This window comes from Papilio machaon, chromosome 19 (assembly GCF_912999745.1).
Source record: "Papilio machaon chromosome 19, ilPapMach1.1, whole genome shotgun sequence".
Taxonomy (NCBI): domain Eukaryota; kingdom Metazoa; phylum Arthropoda; class Insecta; order Lepidoptera; family Papilionidae; genus Papilio; species Papilio machaon.
The window spans coordinates 7081961-7096962 of NC_060004.1; the positions used below are offsets into that span (position 1 = coordinate 7081961).

Sequence of the window (15002 nt, forward strand, 5' to 3'; positions counted from 1 at the left end):
TTGTTTACTCCACATTAAGTAGGTTACAGAATTAATTTAGTAAAACATAGCGAGATCTTTACTAATTTTAGAAAATACTATATAATTACTACTACTAAAAATACTAGTATTTTTAAGGCTACTGTTGTTAAAGGAGAGCATTACACAAATGATGTGGCTCTAAATTAGTATTGTTTTTGATTTAAATACAAATATTTAATATTTTATGTATATAATAAATACTTTTATTTATAAGTATTAAAGTTTCCTAGGATATAAGTGGTAAACAATTTCAATTATTATTTTATTTTTAGCTAGGCGAAACAAATAATAAATAAATAAATATGTTTGTCAGCGATTACCGACTGAACTAAATCGATTTCAAGCCAACTCCAGAACGGCTGAACGTATCTAGATGTACATTAATTTGGAATTACTCATTTTTATTTCATAATTCCACGCGGGCGAAGTCGTGAGCAACAGCTAGTTTTATATAAATATAAAAAGTTTGTTACGATTAATTGTGCAATGTAGTGTAATGTTATTTGTGGAGAGCTCGCTGTCGTATCGTTTTGTAATCTACTATTAGTAAGAACTCGAGGTTACATTGAATTAGAATTGCTTAGCTCCACTTCAATAACAAACGTTTATATCGGGGGCACGTCTCCATTATACATCGAATTAATGTTTATTTTGATAGCAAAAATCTGTATCCCTAAATAAAAAAATAAGTATTCGCAAAGAATAACATTTTATACTTAAAAATACTCTATTTATTTTTTTCGATTAAGCAAAAAGTTTATTTCTTAACTTAGAACGAAGGTGTAAAAACTCCAATAAAATTAACTTGCTAGAGAGTATAATAATATGGTCTTTTATCGACATTGTCTACAAAATATAACAGACGAAAATTAAAAATAATATTATTTTCCAAACAAATACGTTTGAATACTAATTTAAGTTAATTCTGTAAACAAAACAAAATTAAGCAAATTTAAACAAGTCAAAAATACATTTAGCAATCGATAGTACAATAAAAAAACAAATAAAAGAATAGTCATTAAAAACAATCATATCAAGTTGTTAATATGTCGTGCTATGAAAACCGTATGACGTGCGATGTTGGGAACGAGCGCGCTACGCTCTGTCGCGCACTTTCACTACGGCGCGCTAGGCCGTGCTTACCCCGCGTTTGCCCCGCGTGGCCAGCGCACAGAGCACCTGAATACGTGGATTACAGGTTTGAATCCAAATTACAAATCATATACGCGCACAATACTCAAAATGGAATCTACATTAAGTAAATATGTTTAGTACGAATTTACAAAAACACTCGAAAGTGTACACACTAAAGGTAGTCAAAGTACATCTTCCAATAAATTTTGACAAAATAATCTTCAGCCATTTTGACCTGATTATAGGCCTATCTTGTCAGACCTCCCAAAAGGATCTAAGCTTTTTTCACCTCTGCATATCAACAACTCCACTCTATACAGTCTCCTGCTTTTATTCTACGCAACATATTTTTAACATTTACTTAGTAGTGTTTAACAATTGTCGTCAGCTTTCTCTCCTGAGAACGCACGCCTGCAGACACATCGCTCGACTGCTTGTCGTGCTGTGATTCTATTTCACATGAGGTTATAAATATATGCAATTATTTATAAAATATTAAACTGCAATGTTACACTTATTTAATCCTAAAAACATCTGCTATACGTTTCCCCAATAATACAATTAACAAGTCTTTTGGAAGCAGAATAATAGTGATGTTTTATAATAAACAATTAATAAACAACAGTACTTATAAAGCTCTGACAAAAACACGTATCAATTAGAATGTAGATATTGTAGCCCAAGGTTGTGTCGTTAAGGAAAATTACAAACGCCACAGAATGTGGTACGATGGAAAATTAATCATAGATAACGAGTGACATTTGCAAAACCATTATTACAACAAGAATTTAATCGTTAAAAATAAAGTCATCATTTATACGGAAATTATTAATATGTGTGCTCACGCGCTTAATATTGCAAAAGCACGAGCGAAGCCGCGCGCGGAGGCAAGAGCAGTGAAATATATATATAATAATTCCGTGTCACGTAAGCTCTACAGTTATGCAACGTGACAGACGGACGGATAGACGTGCTCGGGTTACTGTGTGCAGACATAGTTTACTTGCATATGCTCGCCCCACGGCCCTATTTGCCTGGCTAACTAGGCAAGACCTAATTAAAATTATACTTTAACTCTAAGAGCCCTTTGAGCAATGCATTAGAACAAATTCCTCACACTAATAACTACACATATGTCTCTAATCTTTTATAGAGTCAATTAGTTGACCATCTTCATTGAAGTATGTACATTCGTACGCTAAAAACTTTAGAAATGTCGTTAGAACCTTCAAATAAATCGCACTTAATTCCACAAGTGTTTCCAATAGCTCACGACCTTGTCCAGGCGTGTAAGGGCGGCCATACACGGACAGCTTCAAGCAGTCAACAGCGGCAGCAACAAACAGTCGTTGACTGTGCGTGGTAGCTTTAAGTGACTGTGTGTGGCGGCTTAAGATTCAACCATGTCGTCCCTTTACGATCAGGTAACGGTATATAAAATATGCAAAGCGTCTGTTACTTGACTTAATAGGAATAGGCACTCATTACCACCTTATTAAGTGAAGTGGGTTCGCCTACTAGCCTACTAGGTTTTGGTCACCATGTAATGGTTTCCTTCACCTTGAACTAACCTTTTCAATTGAAATTATAGGATAATCGAAAAGACGTCTGCCCTCTATTAAAATGTATTTAAGAAAAAAATTCGTTTGTTTTGTAAAATTTAAGAAAAAGCTAAGGTTTTTGTACAACATCTTTTGGAATTCCACTGCGGTGCACTCAAGCTAAAAGTTTATAATCCTCTCAATGGCTTTAAGACAGTAGAGATACTAACTTGCACTGGTGTTTCAGCAATGGAAATCCACGCTAATTAATTTGTTAACACCAATATTAACTAAGAGTCATTTATTTTTTATTTGCATGAACATGACTGTCATAAACATAAGAAAATTTAATTATAAAACGTTGATATGTTGAGGTACTCTTCGGGAAATGTCAGATGTGAGTCGACTGATGATTGATTTGACAAGTGATACGCTATAAGCAGCGGGTAGCCTCAATAATATTTACTCAGCGGTCGGAGTGTTGCAAAACGCATTTACATTTGATCTTTCAAGTGTACCGGTTGCAAATGTATTGTATACATGGACGGCAAAGCTTTCTTAGTGTCGTGTGAATAATACTATATTATTATGTAACTGATTATGAACCAAAAAAAATTGTACGTACAGTTAATAGTCTCTTACAAATAAAGGACGTTTTTAAGACAATGTAGAAGTCGGCTAAGCTGAGCCATCCTCTTTTCCATCAAAATTATATAATCTATGTTGGATCACATTATTTTTGCCAATAATAAGGTTATTTAATTATATCCGAATTTAAAGTTAAACCTTTTATAAAAATATTTTACATTAATGAGAGTCATCCTGAAGCTGAATTGCGTTTTTAGTTCGAAATAAGTGTTGAAGCACTTTCACTTGATTTTAAAATGTGACGTACTCGTAGAAACAAACAGGATCATTGCCCTGTCTACTTTATTGGGGTCTATCATTCGTTTTTGTCTGTATTATTTTGTTAAAACAAGTTAAAAGAAAACAAAGACAGTGAGCGCATTTACTACATGTTCATAGTGCTAGGAAAAAAACAACAAAGTTCCCTATAATATAATAAATATCGTACGTAAATAAATTTTGATGCATATCTGTGTGAACAAAGAGTTCGCAGCAACTGAACAGTCGGCATACAGAATGGTTCAAACAATGGAAATATTATAGGTTGACGATTTATATACGATACTACGACGTGACTCGAATAGAGGAACGCAGTCTGCAATGCTCTGTGCAGTATGCAGTTGATACATAACTGGCGACACTTTAAACATTACTATTTTATTGATATTTTTCCTTTGTTCAAATAGCAAGAAAGGCAAGAATTATACAGTTTAAGTTCTATTGATAAAAATGACAAAAGACAGTTTTTCTCCTTTCAAAAGAGTTAACATTGTATTTGCGGTTAATTGGACAATACAAAAAATTAAATTACACATGAAACCAGCGGCTTCAATACCTTTAGTTACTTTGTGAGTTAACTCTAACGATATTTGAATAACATGCTTTAGGTTTTTGATGTTAATGACATATCAACATAAGTATTATGGGATTATAATTGTAGTTGACATGTTGTGTTGCTGCAAACATGTCTATGAGAACACTTGCAACATTGTTAATTACCAACAATACAACCTTTGTATATAGAAATCATTCTAGTCGATATGCAACATGCATGAAATATAAAAAAAAACGAAAAATGGAATGAGACTCGTCGAGGCAAGTGAAATATTCAAGTAAGAGCTAAGAGCAACGAATCTGATGTGCATATATGCATAGCATGAATGTAGAAGAAGCGAGAAAGGTGTGTCAGGACCGCGCCAAATGGGATTCAGTGGTCTGCCTACCCCTCTGGGTTACGGGCTTGAGTTGTGTTGTTGTTGTATCAATTATAAATATGTAAAATAGATTAATAAAAAAATATACAGTACATTTTTCAATGACCCAATCTATCTGACACATGGCATATAAATCTACTCACACAAACAATCATTTATGATAGGTAAGGCTGTTAAGTATTACAGCACTAGCAGTGGCGGTGGCATCACGCTAACCAATTGTGCAAAGTGGGTCAGCAGGGCGCCGACGCCCGCGCGCTCAGCTGACCGGCCCCGGCTCAAATAACTTACCGATGACAATACTTTGTCATGAAAAAAATGGGATAAAATGCCTTGCATATTATTTGGTCAAAGTATGTTTGAGTGTAAATCCAAAGTTGGTTGTTATTTTGCAATTTGTTGATTTTTTAACTGTAATTCCTAAAAATGGTATAACTTAAGCGTATTTGCAATACCATTTAACAGCAAACATTCACCAACTAATACAAAAGACTTTAAAAATGTAATATAAAATACAATTTGTCCTTCTTTATCGTACTAAATCGTTGTCAAATTTCAAACTTGAAATCAACTATTGTATATATGAACTTGAATATTTAAAAATGTTGTTGCAAATGAATAAATACCAGTTAAAACTAGTTTCGTTAAATTTTTCCAGTACTGTCCGCGAATTATGTAACATCTGGTCACATGAGCTTTTAGCGAAAATGTCAAGTTATTGCAAATTATGTAATAAGCGCATATTATGTGCATTATCACAATGTGCCAATTTAATAAATATGACGCTTCCTTCATCGCAAACATCTGGACATATGTATTTATCTAGTAAATTATGGAAAATGCAAATTTTATGGAAATTTAAAAATGTAGGTCACTATGTATCTGTCTCTTCTCAAAGATCAACAACTAAACTTTAGTTAAGAAAAGTATAAATCAAATAATAAACATAACACAATGTCATTACCTAATTCAAAATAAATTGTCTTTCAATTCTTTCTTTATGTTATTAGTTTGGTTGCAGAAAATTTGTGTTTAATTCTTCTGTTAAAAATATAACGCGACCTCAATACTTATTAACAAATACGGATATAGGACATAGTGCTATCGAAATTTGTAATAAAAAGTCCGTTTATTCCGCTATTGGTGTAACATCCGATACCAAAAGCGCTCACGATTTGTGTTACCACAGTAACCGCGGAAAACGACAAACTGATAAAATAACTTACGTATTAACGCTCTATAACCTTCATATCTAAAAAAATACTGGTTTCAAAGAATACAGCACCAAATATTGGGAAATGTATAGTTTTCACTATGAATACCTACTACGAAAAATTGTTCTCAAATATAATTATATTTTAAGATACTTTTATATACATACCTAAATCTCACTAGAAATAGATAAATATATTATGTAGAAAAATATATATGTAGATGTTTAGTTAGCCAATTCTTACCGCTGGTCGGTCGCTCGTGCGCTGTGTCCCAACCTTTATTATTTTTGCTATAGCGAATGTCTTTTGTTTGTGCGGGTGTTGTAACACGAGGCGGTTAGATAACAGCCTGCTACAGAACTGTAAAGAGACGAGCTTCCACTAATCATCTACTGACTATATGTAGACTTAATATAGATATATAGAATTTTTAGTAAGTATTAACAATTAAATATAAAAAATCTGTTTTGTGTATGTTAGATACATATCATAGATATCATCATATCATTATTAAAGCTTATGAGGAGGAATGTTTTTCGAACAGTTAACATTTTGATGTACTTCTGAACTCAATTGTTAAAGCCAGCTGTCGCACTCAGTTGATAATTGCCCACGAAGAGATCCCCTTAGTGTACATTTATATTAAAACTGCACTAAGGGAGGTAACTTATTGAGGTAGTACTTGAGGGTAGCGTGGAGTAAATAGATATGTCTTAAACGTTAATGTCCGGGTCACATTTGGTTTATCCGCGCGACGCAACCTTGTCGCCCGTCCCCCGCCGCCTGTCGCGCGCCACCCAAGGCCGGCTAGTTACTCGATAGTTTCGCACAGACTTACGAAGTTTTACAATGGACAGAATTTAAAATAAAACCTAACTCAAGTCAATTTTTTCTGGTATTCTTTTTATTTATTTTATATGTGTGTACACATAACTCTGCAGCTGGTGCTCCGGTTTTTATAATTCTTTTTCTTTTTGATTCCATATAAAATAAATATAAATTATATTAATTAACATATACTCTTTTATTTTATACCATTTGCATCAATGTCCGTGACCGGGTCGAATTACGTCCAATGACCTTTATACTATCGGGACCTAATCACGTTAGTAGGTCAATAGAATCCGTGATATCTACCTAAAATTCCTCGCTATGGACTTGTATAAATAACCAAAGCATCAATTTTGTGTTCTTTGTCCATACACACGAAACTTCCGCAAAATTCAATCGCGCTTTCGCAGAATTCTATTACAATGCGAGTAACAAAGTCAACAGTATAAATACCAGGAATTAACTTCAGTAATATCATACAAATAAAATGTCTCATGAAAGCGTTGATTTTTTTAATGTAACTCCTAACTTCAACTGACAATGTATTCATTAGAATTCAACTAAAAAGAAATAGGAAAAATTTTTATGCATACTTTTTAGTATTACGGACAAAATTGTACCGTTTCTTTGTAAAATTATTAGCTACGCGATTTGTTCAGGCAGTGGACAAATTATTTATTTTTATGTTTTTTTACAAACAATGAATATGTTTGCGGTTACATAAAAAAGTAAGTTCTTTACTAATTAGAATTTTCGTAAGAGAATTAAATAAACAATAAGTAAAAAAAACAGTATAAACAAACTTATTTCAACATTAAATATATAAATAATAAATAATATATGTACATTGTAGTATATTCTTAAGTCTACATACTTGGGAAGGTCTTAACCACGCAAGCCAAGTCAAGCCGCCTTTCGATTCTGCCCGCGCTGACATTTCACACAAAATAAAATAAATCTAGAAACATCTACTGCCTATTTCTACATCGTCATATCTTTATATTCAAAATGTCTAAATTTTCGTACTAATCATTAAATTATACACAAAAATCTGTGATAAGTTTGAAAAAGCTGTTAAATTATGAAGTAACTATTGAATTTTACAAGACTCTTTGTTCGGGACGTTGACAAATTTTTCGCTGACATTTATTTTTAAGATCATTTTTTAAACTTTTCACACATCGAGGGATTAGTATTATCCTAGAGGCTTATTTCAAATTATGCGTATTAATTACAGACATTATATATATTTCTTTCAATGGTAATAACAGTTTAAATTGATTCATTCAATGATTTTTTCAGATTTTGACATCCATTATGTAATTTAAATGTAGCTAAGTAATTGTGAATGTAAAGTTTTGTTTTTTTCCTGTCAGTTGAAATGAAACTGATTTGAAAAACATATAATTTAACATATCAATGGCATTTTGATGTACATTATATATAACCGTAGAAGCCTATCGTTTAAATTTGAATTCATCGTCTATTTTGAATAAAATTCCGATAAACTTTTATATTTATTTATTGGCCAAAGATAATACGTAACACTAGATAACATTGTGCTTTTATAAAAAATAAAAGTAGCCAAAAATAAAATCCATTTTGATATATCTTATTTGGCAACTTTTTCTTAGACCTTAAAATCTTTTATATATAGAATTTTCAAGCTTTTGGTAAAACCTTTTTAATAAAGCTCTTAGAATTAATTTAAAAAACACATTTTTATTAATTTAATCTATTTTGGTGTTGTGTAGACAATATCACAGCGCTCTTTTTAGTTTTTTTCGTAATATGAGCAACAGATAATAACTAATTATAAAAAAAATAAATATTCCAAGAATGTCTTAGACATTTTTTTCTAATTTACTGTGACTTAATGTTTACTGTTTTCAATTTTTAATATTTAAATAGCGACCATCGTGTGTCAGTGTGGCCGGTAAAGGTCAGCGTTACGTCGCAGAGGTCAATCCATAGACAAGCGCTTTTACATTTTATTGCCTTATTTTATTTATAGTCTGTTACCAGTTTTGTAAGCGGTTAAATTTGATATATGTTCTATGTTACACAATAAGTTATATGTCGACAGTGTTTCATATAACACATTGTGTAGTTAAGGAATACTAAAAACAGATATGAAAAATATCAACAATTTAAATGTTACGAATTGCGTAGGAGAACAAGTTTATTAACACAACTTTGACAAGTATAAGATACTTTAATTCAATTATTATTGTCAATGAATTTATTAAAATATAAATCTTTAAATGTAACTAAAACTTTCAAATATGCCCACACATTTTTTTTATAATTAAACACTAATAAAAAAAGTAATAAACTCACCCGACTGGTCCGTTGTGACTATATTGAATAACTTTATCACTTGATAAGTTCCACAATTCTCACAATATCACTTCACATCGCTGTCTGTCTACACTATCCTAAATAGTAGTCGTAATAGTAGAACAGTATGTAAATAACAACAGCGTACAGCAAAAACTTCAAATATAAATACAGAAAGTCTTTAATAAAACTCCAAAGTATTTGCCCCGTGCTTTTTTGTATCTGTTGGGTATTTTGCATCTACGCCAGTTGAGCTCATTGACCTCTGGAAGAGATTATTAGCGATAATGAAAATTAAACTTTTAAATATAGTTTTATTATGCTTAGTTGCTTATTTTTATCATCATCAATAACCCTTCTCTTCACAACTTTATCAGCAGTCACATCTGAATTTAATCTCGTACGCATCTCTTTCACACAATCCATCCATATTTTCTTTGGTCTTCCTCTACCTTTGTAGCTATCCACATTCAAACTCATCACTTTCTTGTTTATGTGAACATCGTAGTTTAATTTTTAACATCAAATGAAAACATTTCTCTTAAACTATGCTAGTAGTTAATTAGCTAGATTTTATTACAAAAGAGGTTTAGTTGACGTTCCACAAGTGACTGACTTGTCTTGATCTGACTGACTTGACTGACATGACTACCTGTCTAATAATTTGCTGGAGAATTTCACGATTTCATAAAGATTTAAGTTTATGATTTCGTGAAACCTACAAAAATTTCGTCTCATTTTTTTTGGTAACACTGCAGATTTTGACTTAAAGTTATAAATTTTTGAATCATAATTTCTATTCTCTTATATTTGCGAATTCATAAAGTTTCACGTAAATAGGTATGTTCTGTTATTTACAAAATCTTGTTCTTAATCTAGAAAAACTTATATAACTTTACTTCAAAGTTAGAGACAACAAATTCATTTTAAAATAATTTTAAAATTTACTTGTATCCTAACTGAATAGAAATCGTATTTGCTCAAGGATCAATTCTCGCTAGAGTTGTGTAATAAATTCATTACACATCGGATAGCTTGTATTAAACCCGCTTAGCTGTTTTATATTGTGTTCATATATGTTTAAATAATGTAAATATTACAGTAAATAGCACACCCAAAGTAAATAAATAAATAACCAATGTATAACAAGCTATGTAGTGCCACTTTATACATAAGTAAATTAAGGAAATTATTCCTCGCTAAAAGAATCAGTTTATAGATTGATTGATAATAACCGATTTATAAATATCAATAGCAATCAAAAAATAATTTTTATATAACTTTTCATACAAAATAATAATGAAAATAATTTTCGGATCAATCTCAAGCATCGAATATTGAAGCGGTTAACCAGTTGCAGCAACCAGTCGCTTTGGCAATCGAACAACTGCAAAATGTTTAAAATGACGCGATTTAAATTCAATTTTTATCTAAATAGTTTTAAATCTGCATAATGTTAAATAAAATCAATAAATTCAGACAAAATGTGATATTTCCTAGTTCGAAGTGACGCCATCTATATTTATAAAACTAAAAATAAACATTCGAATAGTGAACAAAAAAAATAACTTAAAAATATTATCATTTTATCTTCACGTAATGGATTTATCAAGGTATCCAGAGATCACTGGATCTGATTCGGACTCTTGAAGTCAATTTTCCACTCCTACTGAAGATTTTTAAAAATTATAAAACACAATAATTCACGAACTTAGTAAAATAAATAAAATAAGGCAAAGGTCAACTTAACATCTTATCCTTTGAATTATACTTAAATACTAGCATAATTAATTTAACGCTGAGTGAAGCAATACAGAAAAATATCACTTGTTTCTATATAAAATGTAACCAAATTGGTTTTAAAAAAACCTTTAAAATTTTCCATAAAGTAATTTGAAGTATTAATTAATCACAATAGACATATAGAATATAGATAATAGATAGACCAACAAATAAAGAAAAAAAACTATAAAAATAAGCACTTCCAAATAATAATTAGTATACCTAATATAAACAAAAGCCTAGAACAAAAGTCCTCGATTGTCCTGAGTAGTAAATTTCACTGGCACCAAGGAGCACTAAGCAAAGGCACTTTCGATAGGTCCCCTGCGCCGGCGCACACTAGCGCCGTGGCGGCATCACCCCCTCCCCCCGTTGGACGAACGATCTGGGGAGGGGGCAGTGGTAGGGTGGCCATGACGCAACGCAGCCTTCAACATTACGATGTCGTTTGAAATAGAATGCTTGCTTAAACTGTTTGATTTATTGAACAATGTGTATCTACATAATTAAGTGTACTTAGACTTGTAGCTTAAGTTCACATTTTTAAATCACAAATAGGAATTTGTATTATTCATATAAATATCATTCGATAAGAAGATAAGTCTTCAATTGTGTAGCGCAGTTCAGGTAACATGTTCTTATTCTTGTACTTAATCAATGAATCACGTATTAATAATATAATATTAGGTGTAATGGTCGCCCTAGTCGGTCGCGTGTTGCGCGGTCGGCGATCGACTCTTGCGCAGCGCATACATGACACCCACACTACAACACAACACAACGCATCACTGCAACACCAACATTGCTTTCTTCTCCCAAAGAAGAATGCATTAAGCACATCCTTTATAAATAATATAAATAATACTACAAAGATAGACTAAAGTACTGTTCTTATAAGTACTTATGTTTTGAAATATGTTTGAAGACTTGTGATGAAAGTATATAAATCATATAGAATATATTTACAATTAATCGTAAAATAGAAACAATAACAATCTTATGATCTGACCAACTTCCTTAACACGTTAAGTGTCACTAACTCACAGCACTGGTTGACTTTCATTCGTATAATTGAAATGGCATTTGAAGTGTTAACTAACCCCCAAGTTGAAAAGTTAATAAACTAAATATTTTCAACATTTATTTTTGATTTAAAAATAACATAATGTGTCTTCAAACTCTACCATAGAGACTACTTTATTTACTTAACTTTCATCATCATCAGCTCACTGTACGTCTCCAATGTGGAGCTCGGAGTCTACCCTAAGTTAGGGATGACTAGGCCACAGTCGCTGGCCCAGTGCGGGTTGGTTGACTTCACACATATACTTACTTTATCCATTTCAAATTAATACGTGTAAATCGACAAATTTTCTCTACATGTTGCAATTGTCCGTAAAGAGACAAATCATGACTGATGACACGAACAGTTTGTTGTAAAAACATTATAAACTATACACAAACAGACAAACTAACAATAGAAACAGCTGGAATTTTTCTTAAACAGACAGAAATATCAACAAATACTATATTTATATTGTGTTCAATGCAACTACAATCGAGTAAAAATAAACTGTTATTAATGTAAATAATCTTACGTAGGAAAAACAACGCATAACCTGTGTTCAAAATTTTATTTTTTTGTTTTTTATGTTGGTAATTAAATGATTATGTTTTAAAATACAGGTATTTTGTCAGAAAAAACTCTTGATAAGACATCTTTTGCAATTTCCTAACTGGAGAATTACTATATTTGGTACTATTGGTTGACGATTTACTATTAGTTTTTGTCGTAATCGTAGTTTTTATCGCTCGTAGGTATGACGTTCAGGCAAAAGTGCTCATTGTTTTTTTAATATAAATTATAGCAGTTGTCCGCGACTTCGTACATAAGGAATAAAAAAACCTAGTAATAAACATAGCTTATGTCACCCGGGGACAGTGTAGCTTCCCAGCAGTAAAAAAAATCAAACCGGTTTATTAGTTTCGTAGTCTTTTCAATGCAAACAAACAAACAAACAAACAATTGAATCTTTCCTCTTTAAAATATTAGTATTTAATATTGAAGTCAGTAAGGTTTTTACTTATTTCCTTATACATAAAATTATCCAAAGCTTAATATAAACATGTTACTTTATCATGATATTATTTAATTTATTTACTTGTTTAAATTCATGTGAATTAGTTCCGTGTCGCTGATCTAAACTTGAACGTAGATAATGGCGATAGAAAGTTTTTTTTGTTACTTGTACAATTATCCACGAACGTTAAGGTTAATTGATAAAGTCTAAGAAGCTTTTGATAATTTCTGAGAAATTACAAGTGTGACGACAAGAATTCATTTCATCTATTTGATAAAGACTTTACTTAAAATTGTAACTTACATTTAAAACCCGTTAATATGTGAAGAAAGAAATTTAGATGATTAGATGATGGTAAATTCATCTAAATTTCTACTTTTACACGTTGCCTTAGGAGTAAAAAAGAATTTTAGTATCAACAGCTTTTATTTAGATGTTCTTAACAATAAATATAATAAATATATATTAATATAAATATATAATGAATATAATAATAATTCGAGCATTAACATATTAGCTACCAAGACTGATACAAGTTACTTAGACCGCAAGTGCGATTCTTACCTCAGTGTTCACACACTTGTATATGTCAGAATGTGTTTGATTTTTCACGCCCGCGCCCTCCAGTGTACAAAAACAAACACTAAAATCTTAATATTATAAATGTGAATATTTGGATGGATATATCTCGTACCTCGCTCAACGTATCTCACTGATATTGGGCATATAGATGCAGAACATACTTAAGAAGGCTACTAATTATTTTTTTAATTATGCCAGGGCGGAGACATAGGCGAAAATAGTATTTAATATTTTAAGTGTTTTGAGCGTCCGTGGCTCAGGAGTTAAGCACTTGACTTGCAGGTTCTGGGTTCGTATCCCGCCATGTATGTATTTTTCGATTATCGATTTACATATGTACATTTATCCGACGTTTGTACGGTGAAGGAAAACTCGTGATGCAACCCGCACATATGTGTGAATTCCAGGGAGAAAAAGACAGAGACACGGCTCGCCACCCGTCACGTTCCGTCTCCCGAAATGGCGAAAAATGGATTGCAGAGGTTCATTTGGCCACACCAAATAGAGATCCGTAATCTCTCTCTGGGTTACAGGTGTGAGTTGTGTGTGTTTATAAGAACTTATCCAACAAAGCTATATTCAGAAAGTTTCTGTTGGCATATCGTAGTACGTGACTAAAAATAATTATCGAATACAATACAAAGTAAAAAAAAATAATTGGAAGTTGGTAACGATTATATGCCAAGGAAATTGTCCGAGGAAGGAAATAGGTTGTGCATAAAACGATCGCTCGAATAGGAAACACATTATTTGTGCCACCACACGCGCATACATCACGCGCAATGTAATATGTTAATAGGTCAGGCCTGGGTACACAAACGAATTTCACTTCTTCCTATTTTTTTTTATAAGTTTAAAAAGCAGGCATTGAAATTGTATAACATATTTGCATGAAATAAGTAAATTGAATAGTCTGTTTTTATTTAAAACTGATAATATGTATTAAAAAAAAACTCCTGGTTTATATAGATCGGGTTTTCTCATTAAATCAGGGCCAATGAGATAAAATCGGTGTTAGAGAGTGCATGGACGAGAATAATGAGAGAAAGAACGCTGTGTTACCAGATGTAGGAGTCCTTTGTCTTTGCACACAGACTCTGCTTATGTAAGTATTTTTACTTATATCTATTATGAATTATGTTTATATGTATGTTATCTGAATACTTGTTAAACTTATACAGTGAGAAATATATTACACTTCCCTCCACCGCGTGTTTTACTTCAACATGTTACGAAGTTTGCGGTTTTAGGATAAAGTATTGCATTTATAACAGTACGCCCTAGTTCATATATTTCAACATTCACTTTATTAACCTTAAAACCGGTCCAACTGTGCCTACATTTCCTAAACCAGAGCCTTACATTACACAAAAGGCTTTGATAAATTATTTTCACTAGGTACGACTATGTATTGCTTTTAATCCTGGTTGTACTTTGATTTTCTGCCTATCATTGCAATTTTTTTTATGACAAGGTGGCAAACGAGCAAGCCATTCGCCAAAAACGAAGCGACCGCTGCCCATAGACATCCGCAATTGCGGATGCGTTGCCTACCTTTAATTGACGGAGGAGGAGACGCATAAAAAGAGAATATTTCCTCTTCCTATGCATCTCCTCCTCCATCAAATCCATCCC

General features: G+C 32.0%; 1 protein-coding gene across 5 annotated transcripts in view; it reads right to left on the minus strand.

The window, feature by feature from the left end:
- LOC106715564 (cell surface glycoprotein 1) overlaps window positions 1-15002 on the minus strand; it is a 36297-nt gene that overhangs the window by 12153 nt on the left and 9142 nt on the right. For 2 of the 5 annotated variants that reach the window (XM_045682349.1, XM_045682351.1), the window contains exon 2: window positions 8923-9187. The exons of 2 other annotated variants lie outside the window; for them this stretch is intronic. The gene's annotated coding sequence lies outside the window, so the exon portion shown is untranslated. Of the gene's footprint in view, window positions 1-8922; window positions 9188-10926; window positions 11062-15002 lie in introns of those variants that run through there. One more of the 5 variants, XM_045682350.1, reaches the window with a different exon arrangement.